The 19,762-nt window shown below is 45.0% G+C and overlaps 1 long non-coding RNA gene across 3 annotated transcripts; it reads left to right on the top strand.

Annotated features, from left to right (window-relative positions):
* The first annotated feature begins 16,035 nt into the window (after nucleotides 1–16,035).
* On the top strand, nucleotides 16,036–19,441 carry LOC120667172. Of its 3 annotated transcripts, none has more exons than XR_005672090.1 (4): nucleotides 16,036–16,188; nucleotides 16,296–16,610; nucleotides 17,368–18,224; nucleotides 18,341–19,441. It is a non-coding gene; the product is annotated as an uncharacterized LOC120667172 (long non-coding RNA). The 3 variants fall into 3 exon arrangements; XR_005672092.1 differs by lacking the exon at nucleotides 16,036–16,188 and having other exon boundaries at nucleotides 16,201–16,610; nucleotides 17,368–17,457; nucleotides 17,553–18,224; XR_005672088.1 differs by lacking the exon at nucleotides 16,036–16,188 and having other exon boundaries at nucleotides 16,203–16,610.
* The last annotated feature ends 321 nt before the right edge of the window (nucleotides 19,442–19,762 follow it).

Raw genomic sequence — 19,762 nt, 5'->3', positions numbered from 1 at the left:
TTTGCGTAAAAGTTCTGAAGAACTTTGAACCCAACCACACATATGTGCTGATCAGGCACAATACCACACTTCTAAGGTGTGATTGCATAGGGACGCTATGAGGCCTTTACAAAGATTCCCTAACATATGACAATCCGCTAAGGTTTCAAGTCAAAGTGGTCATAACACTATCCTAATGAGGTGGTACCTTGCCAAAGGACCATTAAACAATACTAGTTGCCCCAAGAGGACCGAGCTATACCCCATCAATGCATCCCCTCTTGCCCTTTCGGTAAGACTGTCACAAGCTAGAGTCTCTAATTAATTAGCCAAGATTAGAGCCATGTGATATTGTGGTTACACTATTTTCTTGGGTGGTTCTCCATGTTCCAATTAAATCAAGTATTCTCATAAATAAGCATAGATAGAAGTATGGTTAGGGTCCCTTGCCTTTCTCCAATAAAAAACTACTCTTACTGCTCTTCAGCTCTTGCTCACTTGGAAAACTTGATCTTCAAGCTTCGAACGACGATCCTTCTACTCGGAGCAATCATCGGGCAACCAACAAAACAAACAACAAGTATATCTAAGAACAATACATAAAACAAAAGAAAGACTTTAAAAGAGCGTACTAAAGAACAAGGCTCGCTGCTACGGTTACGAGAGCGGAAGAAGCACGGAAAACGGAGCTAGGGTTGAAAAGAAACAACTATCAAAAGATTTATATTAAACAAGAAAGCAAAAGAACTATGAGCTTTATTTATTTTAATTAGAAAACACTTGTAAAAGATAGTAAAAAAATATCCTGGATTATAAACTCACATTATACTTTTATTTGCAAAGGCGAAGTAGAACTTAGTCAAATTTTATTTAATTATCTATGTACAAATTACACTAATTAAACAATTAATTAGGAAGAAACTCGTGAGAACATCTAAACGTACAATTTTATATGATTCTTGTTGAACTAACAAATTAAATTATAAACATGTTTGAGTTGACATTAATCAAGTTAACATTAATTATGAAATCGGAGTACAGGCTTAACTGGATTTTAATTGAAAACACTAGATGAGAGAGCATTAATCAAATTAAATCTATATTTAATTTTAAAAGAGGAACTATAGGACAACAACATCACTCGACGATAGCTTATGCTAACACAAATCCAACACAACAAGAACGGGTCGAAACGTGTCTAAAACGACGATTCTACAGGCTAAACACTGATGTAGGGACCTATGCGCGAGGAAACATAGATTCTAGGGGCCAAACTGCAAATTCTCGGGCATCACCATGGCTGCCGACCAGGAGCTTGATTAGGGCCAAAATTTCGATGATTTAGGCCACGATAGGCTTTGGGAAGTGGGGGAAAAGAAAGGGGACGACAAGGGGGTTCCGTTTTACTGCTTACCCACGGTGGAGATGGATCGTAGCGGCGGGAATCGAAGCCGGAAAGGACGGCAGTGGTCTGCTCCGTCCTGGAACCAGAAGGGGCGACGTTCTGTTCATGACTGCGGCACTGGGCATCACGAGGACGATGCAGGAGGAGGGGTCGGGGCGACCTGCTATAGGGGTGATGCTGGGAGCGGAGGAGGCCTGGACGCTCGGCTTAGCAGCAGCGCTGCTTCCTTGCGTGCTGGAGATGGCGTGCAGCGCGAGGTGGAGGGGCGACAGAGGAGCAAGTGTGCTGGCGAGCGGTGCAGTAGGGCGATGTGCGGCCAGAAGGCAGGGTGCGGCGGTGCTCATGGTGCCTCGCGAGCAGGAGGAGGGGCGCGGGTGGCTTGGAGACCTAGGGCTGGCAATGCAGAGGAGATCGTAGGGGCCTGGGCATCGCAATTTATAGGCACGGGCGGGTGAAAGGCAGCGCATGCATGATTAGGAGGAGGAGACATCGTGCAGCACCTGGACTCCACGAGGTCGGCTGCTAAAGGACCAAGCGGGTTGCAGGTAAGACTGGGCTGGACCGAAGGGATTTGAGCTAAGCCGAAATGGGTTCGTTCATGGGCCGAAGAAGATTAAGTCTGCTAGCGACACCTTTTTAAAGGACACAGATGGTCAGGCTTGCGGCGCATGCTGTGGACTGCAACGAGGGCCATTCGATTTCGAGATAAAGCCCGAAACAGGCATGGAGCGAACAGCTGGCTCGTGTGTGAGGTACGACCAAGTCAAGCATACATGGTCGTACCGAATTCGTTGAACGAGTCCTGACATGCACGCACAGGAATACCGAACATGGCACAGTAAAGCAGCTGCGGCCAAGAAAGGAAAGGATCGGAGGTGGATGACAGGTGAAACGGGTAGCTTTGGAGAGAGAGAGGGAGAGGAGTGACATGGTGGCTACTATACCGAGGAAGAGAGCAGGGAAATCCATGGCATCTTATGGTGTCGGAGAGGATAGAGGCAAAAAGGGTGGATGGTGATAAAATGCTCGATTCAACTATAATGAAATATCTGAGACTGGAGAACGATATAAGGAAAGAGAAATAGACTCGAAAGCTTTCTCATCTCACGGAGAAACTACGAAGTAACCCCAACTTGGTGAAGGAAAATGATCAGCGGTGATTGTCAGTCAGCTCGCTTCGATGAGCTATTAAGTTTCGAAAAGGAAAGGAAAAAGACGAGAGCAAGGGTGTTTGTTTTTGGTACATCAATGAGAAGCTTTGAAAGGAAACGCGACAAACAACGAGATCAAGGCGATGGCCAAGATCATGCTTGCACGCAGCACGATTCTAGGATTTAGGGTGGACTAGCGTCAAAACGAGTTGAATCCAGCACGGGATGGAAAGAAAAAGAAAGAATTTCTTTTGTCATGAATATATTTTCATCCTTAAAATAAATCTAGAAAAGTCTAGATAAATATTTTAAACAATGAAAAGTATATCTTGACGATCCGAAAATTCATGAAAGTTTATTGAAGGTAGCTCGAAACGCAAGAGTCCAAATAAAATACTTGGAACTCATGAAAAAGATTTCAGAGCTTTTCGTTAAATGGATTTAGCTAGAGAAATTGAGAATAAATTTTCCCAAAAATTCTGGAAGTTTCTCAGAAAACCTTAAAGATGGATGAAGACATTCTAAAAGTTATTCACATCCTAAAATTAAATATTTTAGAGTGTGACAAGTACCAAACTAGGTAGTAGGCACTAAAGCACAGGGAAGGTGCTCTCCTCACCATATGCATGCTATGCGGAATATATGAGTTCAGAGTGTTGCTATGTGATTCACTAAATGTGATATTGTTCAGTCAGTTTTATTGTTCAGTAAATGTGTTGCCCTTTTTTAAGATCAAGGAAGTCTATAGGAGCCAGCCACTGTGAAACAGAGCAAGAGTTCTCTCCTTATACCGATAATAATGATGGTCTTGCATTGTTGAATTCACAATGACAGATTTGAGGAGACCCTGAAATAACTTGTTCATTCGTTCTTGAACATAGCTTTGCCAATAACTATCACTTCAAAGGTCAATAAAAGAAATTTGCGTTTTAAGGATGCTGATGCACCTTATACACTCAGACAGCGAATTCAAGCATGCTGATGTAGCCATGATCCATCCAAGAAAGCAAAAGATATCGCACAAGGACACAGCAGGCATCCACCGGCACCACCAGCACCCTGAGCTGATGGCAGAGTATAGAGCAACAACAGGTGGAGAACACCACCTGGCATCAGTGAGCTGTGTTGTATAGAAGCTCTGGGTGAGGATCATGGCACCTGCTCTTGTCGAGTTACTAGGCACATACCCGCACCCTGTTCAAGTAGAATGAAACATTGAAGCCACTAATGCTAATGCTACATTGCTACAGTTAGAGGAGCTAGCGGCATTTATTTTCAACCCCTAGATGATTGCAAGAGTTTGGAAGCATGGCACCATCAGATTGAGTAAAACCACCATTAAATGTGGTAGAATGACTAAGGAGATATTTTTAAATGGAACTGCGTAAGGTGAGTACTACACCTGTCATGAGACTTGCAAAAAAACATACACCAAAAATGAACTGCAGATGCCACTCCATTCAGTTCTCCAGCAATCATGGTGATTAGACGATAACGAATAATTTTCATATAGTACAAAATCTTCCATGGCGGTCCTAAGTCCCTCCCACAGCACAGTGTGGAGTAGTGCCTAAAAAAAAAATTTGGGACCCACATGTGAAAATGGGCATCACTCTTAATATGAGCACCGGTGCCAGATAAACAAAACAACTAAAAGCTGCCACTGGTGTCAGCTGTCAGGACTCTGTCCATCTTAACATCTCACACTTGCATGTCTCTCCTCCCTCTCCTTTTTTTTATTCAGTGAGGCATCAGTGAACATTCTTGCACCGCTCCTAATTTTTCATGTGCTGGCATCATATGTTGCAGTGGTGGGAGTGATGCTTAAACATTCTCTCTCCATTCCAAGCATCACTCAAGGCATACGTTGTGGAAGGCCTAAGTGGCAAATTCGGTATACGTGCTCTCCTAACATATGTACTCGCCTAACATATGTACGATAGAGAACACCGGTGAACACAAATTTCGTGATGCTTCTCCATCCTACTACTAGCTAGGAAGCTAGTGATGAAGTGACACAATTCCTTTCTCATGGGAGTTTCACCATGCTGTCAAAATTTCAGGAGAGTTTTTTTTAGGGCAAATTTCAGGAGAGTTGAGAAGACGCTGGTATCTGTTGTATATATATATATATATATATATATATATATATATATATATATATGGCCCTCCATCTTTTCTGCACTATATTTATTTGGGAAAATGTGGCAGACACAGCTATATATCGGCCCTAGCCAGTGGCGGAGCTCGCCTCAAATTTTAGGTGGGGCAGAAGTACACTTCAGATTGAATCAAGAGTATGGACGAGTATTTGCTCTCGAGACCACCAAATCGAGCTCTCCCACATCACTCAAAAACCAGCAGGTTCTTCTTTGTATTAGCCGCTGCGGGTGCAAGCACGTTGCCAGACATCCGAGGCCGCGCCAAGCAGTCGGCCTGCCCATATTTCATCATCGCCGCCATGGCTCCCCTCCACGAAATCATTATCATTATGCAATGCAGCCGTAAGCTGGGAGTTGGCCAGCGGCCGAGGCAGCCGCACCAGCACCAGGCCTAGGCCGGCATCAAGGCGGCAGCAACCGCCGCGCCGGGCATACGAGCGTGGTGCTTGCCGAGGAAAGTCGCCTTGCGCATAGATAGCATGCGGCCTGGTATTTCAAAGCAGATGATCAAGAGGCTTCAATTGCGGGCTAGGCCAAAATTTAAATTAGACAGTCTGCTTGGACACTGTCACCGCCCATTACAAACATCTTCAACATGATGCGTTGCTGTGGTCTTCTTCCTCCTTCAGCCAACATGTTGCGTTGTTGTGGTCTTCTTCCTCCTTCAGCCAACATGCTGCGTTGCTGTGGTCACTACCCTGGCTACCTAAATGCTATGGGGAGGATGACGGGTGCAGGGTCTTTGCTCCGCCAGTAGCTGGGGCAGCTGCCCCACTGTGCCATATGGGGAGCTCCGCCTCTGGCCCTAGCTCTCGGTGGTCTTTTCGTCTATATATATGCAAGCCACCTATGACCAAACTAGGCAGTAGGCACTAAAGCACACGGAAGGTGCTCTCCTCACCATATGCATGCTACTGTAGGTACACCACCATTCACCATTGTCACCGCCGAGAGCAGCTCTCACTACTACAGAACAGGCCTTTGTTCCAGGCCATTTGTCCCGGTTGCCTTTGAGCCCGGGACAATAGGTGGCTTTTGTCCCAGGTCCAACGGTTAGCCGGGCCAGCGGGGGGACAGGGGACTTTTGTCCTGATTGGTGACTCCACCCGGGACAAAAGACCCATCCCTTTTATTCCAGTTGGTAACACCAACCCGGATAAAAAGATGACCCTTTTGTTCTGGTTGGTGGCACCAACCCGGACAAAAGGACCCTTTTTTGTCCCGGTTGGTGTTACCAACCGGACAAAAAGCCCCTCCACGTGACAGTTCAAAATGAAGTTATTCTATATTGAGTCACATGTACTACTTAGATGAGTTGGCAAGGAAACCATGCACTAGATAAGAGGTCTTGGACAAAAGGCCCCGTGGAACCGGGACAAAAGACCGTTTTTTAGTAGTGTCGGCACAAAAACAATTGCATGCCTGCATCAAGTAGGCACGAGGACTTCACCATCGAACTCATCTGATGCACCTACGTGAACCGATGTGGTTACACATGTTGATTTCTTATGCAATTAGGCGTGCGATCATGAATCATCATGATGTCAGGCGAAGAGATCCTTCAGGACCTAATTAAGCCACAACAAACTCCTAACAATCTGAACTAATTATTGTGATCTTGGTTAATGGTCAATAAGGGTTTGGCACGTGCAGAGAGTACAGGCTTATCACGTCCTGGACATAGAAATATAGATTATTCAAGATGATTCTGGAACTCTAAAAAAAAATCGACCTGCGGGGGTATTGTGTTAAAGAAGAAGGATCTTCTCACACAGGTCGAGAAAAAACCCTGAATCCCTGCCTCACCCATACACAAGGCCCGTAACTCGTGAGAAGGCTGGACCACCTTTGTGGTTTCCATTGCCTGAGTTGGTCCTACAACTGTGCTTTGGTACGGTGCGGGACAGACAAGAGTTTTTTTTTCACATGCACATAAGTGCGCACATCCTCCAACCGAAAGTCCGCCCCCCGTGGGGGTTCGAACCCCGGCTGGGGTGCAAGCGCGCAGCCTAGACCAGCCGGACTAGATGATTCTGGAGTTCTACAAGACATAACTTGTAGAGAGGCTAGTGATTATGAATTTTGACGATAGGCGGCAACTTCTAGAAATTAAAAGAAAGATAAAAATCATCAATGCACTTGTTCTGCGATTTGTATAGACTAATCTTTACGAACCGCCTTTACTGTAGTGAGTCGTCTTAACTACCGGAGTACATAGCAGTTTTATGCCCACCTCCTCCCATGCCCTCCTCTGCTGCCTCCGCACGCTCGACCCCTCCGCCAATGGGCTCTTGGGGAACTCCCCTACTCCGCCCCGCACTCGCTCGACCTCTCCCGCAATGCGCTCACGGCGCCATCCTCGCTCGCCGCGCTGCATGCCCTCAACCTCTCCGCCAACTTTGTCCGCCTCCCACTCTGCCCGTGCTCTCCTTGCCCGCACGCGTCGGCGCCCTCGACCTCTCCCGCAATGCTATCTCTGGCACCATCCCCCCGTGGATTGTCGCCGACCCCGACGCATCAGCCCTCCTCCGATCCTTCTTGACCACTCCCACAAGCCACAACCGCTTCTCCGGCGAGATTCCCATCGGGATCACTACCATATGGAGCCTGAAGGGGCTGTTTCTCTCGGACAACCAGCTGTCCGGGGATCCCGGAATTGGAAACCTGACCTACTTGCAGGTGCTAGATTTGTCGAATAACCGGTTGTCTGATGCGGTGCCTACTGGGCTTGCAGGCTGCTTCCATATGTGAAGGAGAGGAAGAAAGGATCGGAGATATAGATAAAAGCTAAGATATATAACTACTAACTAGTAGGCATTCTACAAAAAACATCAAAACACATGCAAACTTTATTACAACATTACATGCGGTGGGTTCATATTAATTTTAAGAAACGTGATAGCTACATGTACTGGAGAGTGCGAGGGATCCAAATCGAGATGACCAGGATCAATAGCTCTGATCACCAAATGTTACACACTCCAAGTATCTCACGATAGTTTACTGGTATTTAGGTGGAATTTTATCTAGGTACAGGGTCGAGGAAGTCGCCGGCGATTCTCGAGCAGATGCTCGCCACAGCCAAGGGTTTAACCGGTTACTTCCTAGTCTCCGCTTCCTCTCATTCCTCATCTCTCCTTTAAGTTACAATCGCCGAGAGACGCTCACCCATTACATGGGCCTAATTTGATACCCAGCTGGGCCTAGTAACTCTCGAGTTTGGCTTCTTGGCCCATTTCGGATGACCAGCAGCCTCAGGCGCACGACCAGTACCTGTCGCAGCCTGACCAGTAGACGCAACAGAGCTTGACAACACCGTGACAAAATTACTGCCGCATATCGAAGCAATACATGAAGTAGTATGAGTGAAATCAATCCATTTGTATTATGTTTGTTTATGGCCACCTTGCGAATGCAAAGAATGATGAACCTCCATTATGATTTGGAAGTGACATGAAAACAACGCTGGTAGTGGTGAGTAGCTATGTCGTTCTACCCACTCTCTTGTTGGGCAAGGTGTGAATCTTCTCTCAGCTAGCACGCAAGATGCATGATACCAGTGGATTGGGATATTCGTATTCTATTTGCCTATTTCCCGTAGCCTTTCATTCCTAGATATACAGTGATTTATACATAGCTAGTTTTTCCTTAATTAATTCCTCCATTTCTGCACCTTACCCGCTCTTTCTCCCCCCATCTTATGCTGTTGTTTTGCTCCCTGGGTGGTGACTGGTGAGGAACTAATAAAGGGCTGCTCTCCCCCACTTTATACTCCTTTTAACTCCTCGAGATGGTGAACTAAAGAACAGGAGCATGATGCTAGGTGCTTGTACTAAATGTATAACCTCTATGATAAAAAGGATCAATATCGAACAAGACACCAATTCAAACGGCCGACCAAAACACTTTTCTCATTACAATACTATAAACCGTTAAAATTTGTACTGTGTGCTTGGGAACCATCGTCTGTTATGACAAAAAAGGCATACACAAACATTTGCAGAACCCATCAGAATCTTGAGCGACGGTTGTATATGGTTATTAACAGTATAAAAAGCCTTTTATTGGAATTTCACAAGTTCTCAATTTTTTTTGTTGGTGTTTATTGAGATCTTCTTTACTGTGTAAAGTCAGACATGTATCTTGAATTGTTTTCAAGAGATAAATCCCATGGCCTCGCCACTCTTTCGACTTCAATCGGCATCATGACAAATAGCCGCACATCGTGCCTTCCAGTTATGCCTTGGCAACATAATGTGGAGCTGCAAATAGTCGTCGCCTTTAAAGAACTGTTATTTGAAAGAAGAGCACTGTTGTTGTCTTCTTTAATGGCAAAATAGTGAAATACTTCGCTAAATTTTGCTCTAAGGGTCAATTGGGCTTTTGAACTATCAAATAGGCCACTTATGCCCCTAGAGTTTTTCTTTTGGATCAAATTGGTCCCTAAGCTAACTTGGCATGCCATATGCTTTGGCACCCTTTGGATGAGTCAGCATGGTATAATGGTCTATTTGACCCCATTTATTGGTCAAGTCTAATACAAATAAAGGTTGTGTGTACTAGCTTGTTGAGCGTTGATGCCACAAAATCATTATATCATTTTCCATCCTACGTAGATGTGGATTTAGTTTTTGCTGAACCTTAGGTATAACATATGGCAATTTCTTGTAATATGTCAAATCCACGTAAGTTAATTGGATGAAACAAGTGGCAAATAAGACAGTTCTAACATGCTGACTCATCCAAGGCACAACTAAATTGAACTTTGGATGAATACGTGGCATGCTGCATCTTCCTGTGAGGACTATTATGATCCAACATGAAAATAGTTGAAGGACTTATTAGGTGGACTATTTGATACTTTAAGGACTAAAGCAATCCTCGAGCCAAAGTTGAGGGACATGTTTTGCTATTTCACCTTCACATTTTAGTATTTTTGCAGCCTTATAAAGTTTATAGCTAAAATTGTCCTATCAAATACACATTACTTTTGTTGATCAATAGATCCATGGGAGCTGCTCCTTGTAGAGTTTAAAATAATACTTTTCACCGGGAGATTTTTTACAATGATTGAAAAAATGAGAGCCATCCATAAGATAGAATCGTAAAGTGGTCAAGGTAGGAAGTACCTAGACTAAAGTATCTGGTGGTACAAAAATGTGGAACCAAGTACCAAAAAAATGGGATCGAATACTAATTTAATTTAATTTTTTATAGATCAACGGCTGGGAAATATTCGACGCAAAAATACCCGAAAGTAGCCTATAGTACTTTACAATCATTGTACCAGAGCTTGTCGGTCAAAGCTAAAGTATTTCTTGCATTTTAAAATTGGTTGTTGCCTTCAGTATTTTCTTGCACTGTGGAATATCTTTGACCTAAATATATCTTGTACATTTGGATTGGGATATTTGCCCCAGTCACACGATTCCTGACTGAGGCGCGGACAGTCTTGAACATCCGTGATTCCGTTAATTAGATTACAAGTCTTTGACACTATATCAGTAAGACGTGCACGCAACAAGGAAAGCGTCAAGGATGGTGTGGTGGCGTGGAGTATATATGGACCCTCCACTCTGATTTATTGTGGCTCAAGATTGGGATATTATGTTCGTATTAGCCTCTTTCCTGAAACCTTTCATGCCTAATAGGTCTACGCTGATTTGTACAGGCCTTTTTGCCTTTTTCCTCCCTCTCTTCTTCTTCCTCCCTTCTGCATCTTACCCTCTCTTTCTCCGCCATTGTATGTTGATTTTGGTGTCCGGGTGTGGTGACGAACAATAGGGTTGGAAATGCTCTTTCTCCTAAATTTATATATTGGTCTTGCTCTGTGGGGGACTGGGCAGAGGGACCAAGTATACGATGGTACTCTTGTACTATCTGTATAATGGCACTACACCCTCCAAAATTCATGGGTACATAACGATATTATTGTTGCCTATTTTGTCGCACTAAATTATGGTGATTTGCATCTACAATACATACAGTTTATTCACATGTTCTTATTTTGAGCGAAGAAACAATACTCACTCTTTTTTTATACGTAATACAAACAGTTTTTTTGCATCTACAATACATACAATTTGTTCACATGTTCTTATTTTGAGCGAAGAAACAATACTCACTCTTTTTTATACGTAAAACAAATAGTTTGTTCACATGCAGTTTCTGGGGTGTTACAATACAATCATACATGCAAAACTGAATCACTGATTCGTGACAAACTGGATACATTCTGAAACGTCTAATTAGGAGAACTATTAGATTATTTGCATTTTCTAGATTGTTCTCTAACAATAGTGCCTCAAAATGGAGGAAGACAGACATTAGTTTTCCTGAAACCTTACATATATATGCCTACACGCACCCAGTTATTGATTGCCCAGAATTACATATGGACTATGTGCCTCGAAATACGAATCTGGAAGACATTAGTTTTCATGAAACCTCATCACATGACTACATGCACCTAGTTGTTGCTTGGCAAATATTACATATAGATCAATATGAGCTTCAACTGACCCTTGGGTGTAAAGAACTAACAAGATGAAAAATAAATACGCACGCAGTTGTCACTTTGTTAGGTAAAATTTCAAATTTACTAGGCAACGGCACTTGCATAAATATAGCATGGCGGTAAATGAAAGAAAAGGACAATGAAGGGTGACCCCACTAGTGGGTATGATTGGTATTTCCATTCAGGACTCGTTTTGATTTTTCAGTTTAAATGATAAGTCCCGTCACATCTATCGTATGTTTAAATACCAATTAGGAGTACTAAACGTAAACTTATTACAAAGCTAAATTCATAAGTCATGCCTTAATCACGAGACGAATCTATTAAGACTAATTAGCCTAAATTTTGACCACTAATTGCTACAGTAACCATCCGCTAATTATGCATTGATTATACTTAATAGATTCATCTAGAGACCTGATTGCAACTTATGCAATTAGTTTTATATTAAGTTGGCATATGAACATTTGAATTGACATCCAAATATTTGATGTGACAACTACTTAAAAAACTAAACGTCGTATGAACGAATTCACACTTTGCGTTTAAATATACTCTCTCTTTGTTTTGGCATGCAACGAGCCCCTAAGCCTGAAGAAACGTTCATGTAAATTTTTTTCCTCATGCATCCCAATGAGTTACCATGAGTTACCAGTACGCAGTTTCACTGAATTATGATGGCGAGTCATCCATTTATTCAGTGGAGTAATATAATGAGAACTCACCTCATGATAAATGAGGTGCTGATTTATTATCCATTCTATTATTGCTAAAACCAAACAGAGTAAATGATGGAATTTTCTTTCTACTCCATTTTGTATTTGCGTGTTGCTTCGGATAGGTTGAGGAGGTTCGTGGTCTTACATCTATGGAGAAAATACTATTATGGACCCGGCTATCGCGGTACTCGTTATCCAGGCCGAACGTTCTGCTTTGAGATTTGCGATCCGTTGTCTCGTATGGGCGTATTCCATTGTATTTGTAATTTTTTATCTAATGTATCTCCCAACACGTTGCCTGGTGGTGCCAGATGATGGAACATAAATGCCTGCAGAAGGACAGGCTCGTTAGGGCGTCGTGCAGATTTTTAATGCCCATCTTCCTTGAACATGTGGTGCTAGTTTTTTTGTGTGTTTTTTTAATGTGGAGTGTGCTTGTGTGATTATGTGGTCGTTGTTTTTTGGCCTTTTTTTTATGTAAACACTGTGGACGGTGGGAATGTCGACCGACACACGGTATATGCTGGTACGCTTGACGGGTTCGCCTGTACAAGGAGGTACATATCCATTGTTAATAATATTTTTTAGCAGAAAGCTTACCTTTCTGTTCGCGTACCTCCCGAAAAGTGGATTTTGTTCCCGGCTACTGTGGGAGACTCTATCATGTACTGATACATGCTGGTACCTTGCCGATAAACACTCACTTCTAGTGTCATATTTACATCATTTTTTCTAACTTGACTTGAATGGTGGTACCGAATACACTAGTGACATTTGTATGAGTACTTATTTATACTACCATATCTATAAAATATATCAATAAATTTACTATCTGTTGAATTTATTCTCTATGCCATGAGTGCGTGCTTTTTTATGAACCAGGTTATAGATGCTGCGCATGTTCCATTTTAGCTGGGACTGTACCTTCCAGTACCTGAGACTAAGCACCCATTTTACTGGTACCTCCCAGTACCTGAGACTAAGCACGTTTGTTACTCATAAAAAGTAATATCAACTGAAATTAAAAAAATCATGTACCAGCTTGTTCAACAGAAATATTGAGTGACAAAAAAAACACAGCACGTCACATAAGAAGAAAGAAAAAAAATCAAATCAAGAAACATGCTTGTACATGAGCAGGCTTGACGAGCCTGTGCGCGTCGGGGCACTCGAGCAGCTTGACGAGGACGACAATGTCGTCGGGGACATCGGAGGCGACGACGCGGACGCACTTCTCGTCGTCGCGTAGCACCTCGGCGAGGGCGGCCGCGGCCTCCCTCCGCATCTCGGCGCCGCCGACCCGGGAGCCTGGCGAAGAGGTCGCGCACGTAGAACCACACGTCGGCGCGGGTGGCCCCGGCGCCGGGCCGCGGTACCACCAGCGCCAGCGTAAGCGCCCCCGACGCGTACACCTCGTCCGGCCGCGCCACGTGGTCCGACGAGCGCGGCGACCAGGAGGTCGTGGCCGCTGCGCAGCCGCAGCTTGCCGCCGCCGTAGTGCCGGCCCTGGCTCCGCGACACCAGCTCCAGTGCCTTCCGGGAGGTCGCCGCGACGTCCCGCAGGAGGCTCACGAACGCGTCGCACCTTCCCCTCGCCGTCCTCTTCATCGGCGGCGGCGGCCGTGATGTTGGCGAGGCCAGCGTGGAGCCGGTCCCTGATGAGCTGCCACTTGAGCGGGAACAGCGTCGCGGACAAGGAAGCAGAGACCAACGAGCCGATGGCGTCCTGCGCATCCGCCAGCATCTCCTGCTCATCCGCAAACGGCGACATCCTCGAAGCGTTCCTGGAGGCGGCGGCGGCGGCGGGCGCGTTGTTGTGGTCGCAGCCGCCGCGGCTTCACATCCTGTCTCTCAGTGGCCGCGGTCGTCGATGTCGCCGATGCCGCCGGAAACACAGCGCCATATGTACTCGCTGCTGGAACGCGCGCGCTCGGCGCGGGCGCAGCGTGCTCTGGGCGCCCTTCCACCAAGACGACCGCGAGTGGAGGGCGCCCCGGAGGTGCTCTTGGAGGAGCCAGTCGCGGTCGTCGGACGTGGGGCACAGCATTTTGGCGATGGCGACTGCGACGGCGATGTGGCCGATGGGGCGGAGGATGACGGGGTGGGGCGAGGAGCGTTTGTTGTTTTGAATTTTGAAATTCAAACCCGGGCTTCGATTCCCTTTAATGTAGTACATAGCAAGATGTACATTTTGTACCTACATGGCCCACCGTAGAGTATACGTATCTGACAGAAAATCAGAACTTCGGTCATCACAAACAGGAACTAGCACATATCCCCATAGCCAAACCGACGTACAGGATAACCCCTACCCTGATTGCCAGTTCCTAAAAATCCTAGCACATATCCCCATAGCACATATCAAATATCTAGCGCTACTACCCAAAAGGCATCGAGTATTATTACTCGGTCGATCGTGAACACGTGGGTTCATTAATTTCTAGCACTCTCACATGGACGAATTAATATGTCTAGAAAAGGGACGACTATGTCTTCAACAGTGGTCAGTTCAGCGTTTGTTGCAGATTGCAGAGGAGGTGCACCTATGGTCCCTGGCCGGAGCTAAGGATCTCAGTGAAGTAGATGCCTATACAATCTAGAGCATAGCCGCTTTGGTATTCAGGCCCTGGTTAGTTCCGTTTTTCAAAAAAATTGGAAATGAAATCTTAGCATTTAGAAGTACTAAATGAAATCTATTTATAAAATTTTTTACACGGATGAGTTCTAAATCGCGAGATGAATCTAACAAGCCTAATTAATCTATCATTAGAGATTATTTATTGTAGCACGACGTTGTCCAATCATGACCTAATTAGGCTTAAAAGATTCGTTTCGAAATTACACTCGGGAGTTATGGAAGAGTTTTTAAGTTATGGAATGAGTTTTGTCAGTTATCCACACTTAAAACTTCTAATTAGTGGTCAAATGTTCAAAATACTGTAGCATTGTAATTTTTTTTGGAACTTTAAGGGAACTAAAGTCTGCCATTCTTTTTCCCTTCTCCCTTCCCCAGACCCCGCACAGTGCGGGAAGCCTACGGCACTGGGTACGCCCTTTTTTTTAAGGGAACTAAACACGGCCTCACAATTGTTCAATGTTGTGTATGTTAAAAAGAAGGGTTAATTGGATTCATGACATTACAATTTTTCAAGTTAACTGATCTGCCATTACAATTCGTCTATTTAGATTTGTGCCATTACAATTTTACGTTTATTCGAAACACACCACTACATACCCCTTCGACTTGTTTTATAAAATTTATGGACTAAAATACCCCTATCTTCTTCCTCCCATTCCATCTCTTTCTCTCTCCCACGGCGCCGGAGCCGACAATACATTCCCCCTGTCCGTCCCCCTCCGCCTCCGACTCCCTCCCAGCCATCCTCACCAAGCTCGCCGCCCTTGCCGCGCCTCCTCCTCTGCCATGGGAGCCATGCTGAGTGCCTCCACGGGTGGATGCCCACGCGCTGTTGGACGCCTGCGCGGCGCGCCCTGCGTGGCTGCAGTGCCGCCGCGAACTGCTCCCAAGCGTGCGAGGCGCCCCGCACGTCGCTCCCGCGCCGGTGGCCCCGCCCCGAGTGGCTGCAGCGCTGCCGTGCGCAGCTCCCAATCGCCTGCGCTGCGACGCGTGCCGGCTTGCCCGCACGCCGCCTCGCCGGCCGAGTCCTGCGCACGCTGCTTGGTCCTCCGCATCGCTAGCGCGCGCCCCGCCCGAGCCCGTCGCCCCGCGTGCCGTGAGCGGCTCCTCCGCATGCATCGCGCCGTGTGGTGAGGACAGAAGGGAGGGACACCGCCGGGTGAGGGGAAACAGAGGTGGCGGCGGGGTGAGAGAGATGGAGGAGGGGACTAGAGGAAGAAGAAGAATGAGGGTATTTTGGTTTAGAATTTTTTAGAAACACGTTGAAGGGGTACGTAGTGGCGTGTTTCGAACAAATGTAAAATTGTAATGGTACAAATCCAAATAAACGAATTATAATAGTAGATCAGTAAACTTGAAAAATTATAATGGCATGAATCCAATTAATCCTATGAAAAACGAAGTGAAAAGTGACCACCGCCCTCCGTCGCGGTCCACCGCTCTCGGTCCCCCGCCCTCCGTCGCGGTCCACCGCCCCGTCGCCCCTCCGCTCCGCGCCCGCCCCAATCGCCCTTCGCGCAACCGCTCTCGCTGCCCCACCCCCGTCGCGGTCCACCGCCCCGTCCCCCGTCGCGGTCCCCCGCGGCCGCCGTGCGCCGGGGAGGTGCACCGGGCCAGGTTCGATTCCCAGCGGGTGCTCTTTTCTTTTTTTCCCTCCCCTTCTCTTCCTTCTCCGGCTCTCCCCAATCTCCAAATCATGCCCGACCCTTTGTCTTCCTCGGCAGGCTCCGGCGCTCCGCACGTCGCTTTGCATCCCCCAGCCCGACAGCACCGCCGCACGCACCTTGTGCTCCGCCGCCATTGCCCAAGAGGAATACGATTGCCGCGCCGACGCCTTGAGCCCATGAAACCCTAGCTGTTCCAAGCCGGGCAGGGCGATGCCAGCTTGGGGTCTCCCGCATCTGACTCGCCGCGCCTCTTCTCTATGTGCTCGGCGGACGACCGGCGGCGGCTATTCTATTCTATTCAACGCAAAGCAGCTGGCGCAGCGAAGCAGAGCAAAATCCATGGATACAAACAGAGCAAGGATCCTTGCCAAGGTGCGGATTCCTCTTCCCGTGTTGCCTTTTTCTTCCTTTATTAGACGACGCTTGGAATTTCTTTGATTTTTTTTATATTCTTATGCCCCGTGTCATCGATGCTAAAACAATTTTGAGCCTCCTGCGAGTTACCAACCTGTTTTGGCTGGCCACTATCAGTAATAATCTTCTCACTCTAGCTTGCTTCCTTAATTACAACACTCAATAGTTTTGTTATTAGGCACCACATCATTTCTGAGTATTGCTGATAATTTTTGTCAATAAATTGTTATCCATGTAACCAAACATGTTATATTAAGTCTGCGCCAGCAAAATGGGCAATGAGGAAGTAGTCTGAGTTACCAATGAAATTAGCTGATAAGTCGTATGGTCAAAAGTTCTGTTCAATGCCAACAAGTTAACAAATTTACGTTGAGATTAGTAGGTTTTGTTTGGCCTAGATTCAGTTCCAGGCTTCTAGGTTAAAGGAGTTACTTGATCTAGCACCTGTTGTTTTGGATTACCTGAAGCACATAGCAGATTTTGAGCTACCGTTTGGTAGGTTTGTAGGCTCCATCCAGCATAATAAGAAGACAAAAGAATTTTTAATCAGCCGCTGGGTGCTGACATTTCTTCCAAACAAATAATTTGTATTTAGCTGCATCCGCTTTACTCTTCATATGTGGACATTGGCTCGTTAAATTAAACTGGAATGTTGGTGCTCTATACAAAGTAACACTTCATATTGTTGCATTCACTGCCTTTTTTTTGTTGACAGATCTCCCAAGTTGATTTGCAGTTGCTGAAATATTCCCAAGAAAATTCAAAGCTATCATCCAAAATCATTCAGTCCCCTGAAAGGCTTCAGGTAGGCCATTTCATTTTTTTTATTTCTGTTTTGTGGCAGGCAAAAAGTTCATTAGGAAACTGATATTTCTTTATTGGAATCACTATGCTAAAAAGCCTGAAGATTCCGTTAATGCAAGGGATCCTGTAGGTCCAGAATTACTTGCCATGGTAGAAGTGCATGCCATGCCATGGTAGAAGACTCCTCGGCTTGTATTGCCGCTGTCAGTTTCTTGTTCTCTGCTCCCAGTGATGTTTGTAGCTTGCATGCCCAAAATGTAGAGTAACTAGGCTCTCCAGTTGGTTCACTTATTCTTTGCCACAATTTCAGTTTTGTTTTATTCCCTTGCTGCAGAATATTTTAGATTTGCTCTTCAATGTGTTGAATTGTTTAGATGGATTTGCGAGAGAAGAGATACAAGCTATTTGCTCGGCCTCCTGGTCTTATCACAGTCTTATATGCATTGAGTAAAATTATGTGATACTGCACTTAAATATGTTTTTTTACCCGTGGTGTTAGCACGGGTGGGCGGGCGGCGTCGGCCTGCGGCGGGCCACGGCAGGCGAGCGGGACAAGGCGGTGGAGCATGCCATGGGGGGCGCAGGCGGTGCCGGCGGGCGCGGGCGGTGTCGAGCGGCGTGCGAGCGAGCAGGCCTAGGCACCAGGAATATTATAACTTGTTTAAAAAAGATTTGTGGAGATTAAACACTTGCTGAGTGGTAGAAGAAGGCGACACCAAACCTCTTTTCAAGTACACGTCAAACACCTACCACAATGCTAAATAAAATGTAAGGAACATGTATCTCCTTTTTGGATATTAATAAAGCTTAAAATAGCATGTGCTTCTCATGCTATATCTATATTTATTCTTTTGTTTCAGTTCTAATGTTTTTTTCTGTTTCAGTTAGCCGGAGTGTGCCACAAGATGCAGTCTGGCACCAATAACAAATGTAATTTCCTTCCTGCTACATGCCTTCATGATGTGCTTTCTGGTTACTCTCCTACCGAATGTTGCCTATTCCATCATCAGAATAGAGATGTTTGACTGCAGGTTTGTTTGGTCTACTAACATACCGGGATACGTCATATGGTTTTGTGTTTTCAGTGTAGTTTTTAAATTTCAGTTCTAATGGTGGAAGCTCCTTTTTGTATCAGTGGAGTACAGGTGTGTTCTACTTTCACACAAACTGATCTTTCTAGGAGATATAATGATTTCACTGAATAACTTCAAGGAATAAAGTTTGAATTATGTGTACCAGATCAATTTGGCAAAATTGCCATAAAACATGTTCTTTTTCTTCGCATTGTGCAATGAAAAATGTGAACTTTAGTGTTTGCTGGTAAGTTGTAGCCGGTGCTTCAACTTGCACAAAATTTCATACTTAATTTATGCAAGCATGTACTGGCTACTAAGTATAGGAGACCAGATAAACTTTGTCTGATAAACATTGTCGGATTGTGGGGAGCTTCAAGAGGATAAGTTCTTTGCCATGCCATCAAATAGGTCTTTTGGTTGTTTGATTTGTATTATAAAGATGCAACTGGTTGGTGTTCGTCCTTTGCATCTAGATTCTTGAAAGCATATGCTGCTGTTTGGTTCTTTTATTTGCATTACGAAATATCATGGCTTAATGTCATGGTTAGCAAGCCACAAGAGATATAACTTTGGTGATTTTAGGCACCTGGCTCGAAGCAAAGGGACGACTATGTCTTCAACAGTGGTCAGTTCAGCGTTTGTTGCAGATTGCAGAGGAGGTGCACCTATGGTCCCTGGCCGGAGCTAAGGATCTCAGTGAAGTAGATGCCTATACAATCTAGAGCAGAGCCGCTTTGGTACTCAGAATTGTGCAATGTTGTGTATGTAATACTAAAATCTGTTTCTTCTAATTCTTCTGTGTTCGAGGGAAAAAAAATTATATCGTTGTAGTGTTAACATGGACATTATACTTTACATGTACATTTGTATCTAAATCATTTTATGTTAACTCTATGTTATATCTTTGTGTAAAATATATATTTCTCATTTTGAACTATAGATCACATGCTATTTTTTTTACTTCTGAAATGCATCCGTAGTATTAGCACGGGCACCCTTGTTTGAATATAGTGTACACTTGTTTGAATATTCAGTTGACCTTGGTGACAATGGTAAATATTTGTTGGCATATTTGCATCTTTTTATAATTGAATTTTTGGCTCAGACTGTTGCTATCCAGTTGAATGTTTGATTTGCATTATATTTTGTTCTTGTATACTCTTTTCTGCGTTAAGAAAATCAACTCCCGTAGCAACGCACGGGCATTCAACTAGTAGATACCAAATTTTG

Source organism: Panicum virgatum, chromosome 2K, assembly GCF_016808335.1.
Source record: "Panicum virgatum strain AP13 chromosome 2K, P.virgatum_v5, whole genome shotgun sequence".
NCBI lineage: Eukaryota > Viridiplantae > Streptophyta > Magnoliopsida > Poales > Poaceae > Panicum > Panicum virgatum.
This window is presented reverse-complemented; position numbering and strand designations above follow the sequence as displayed.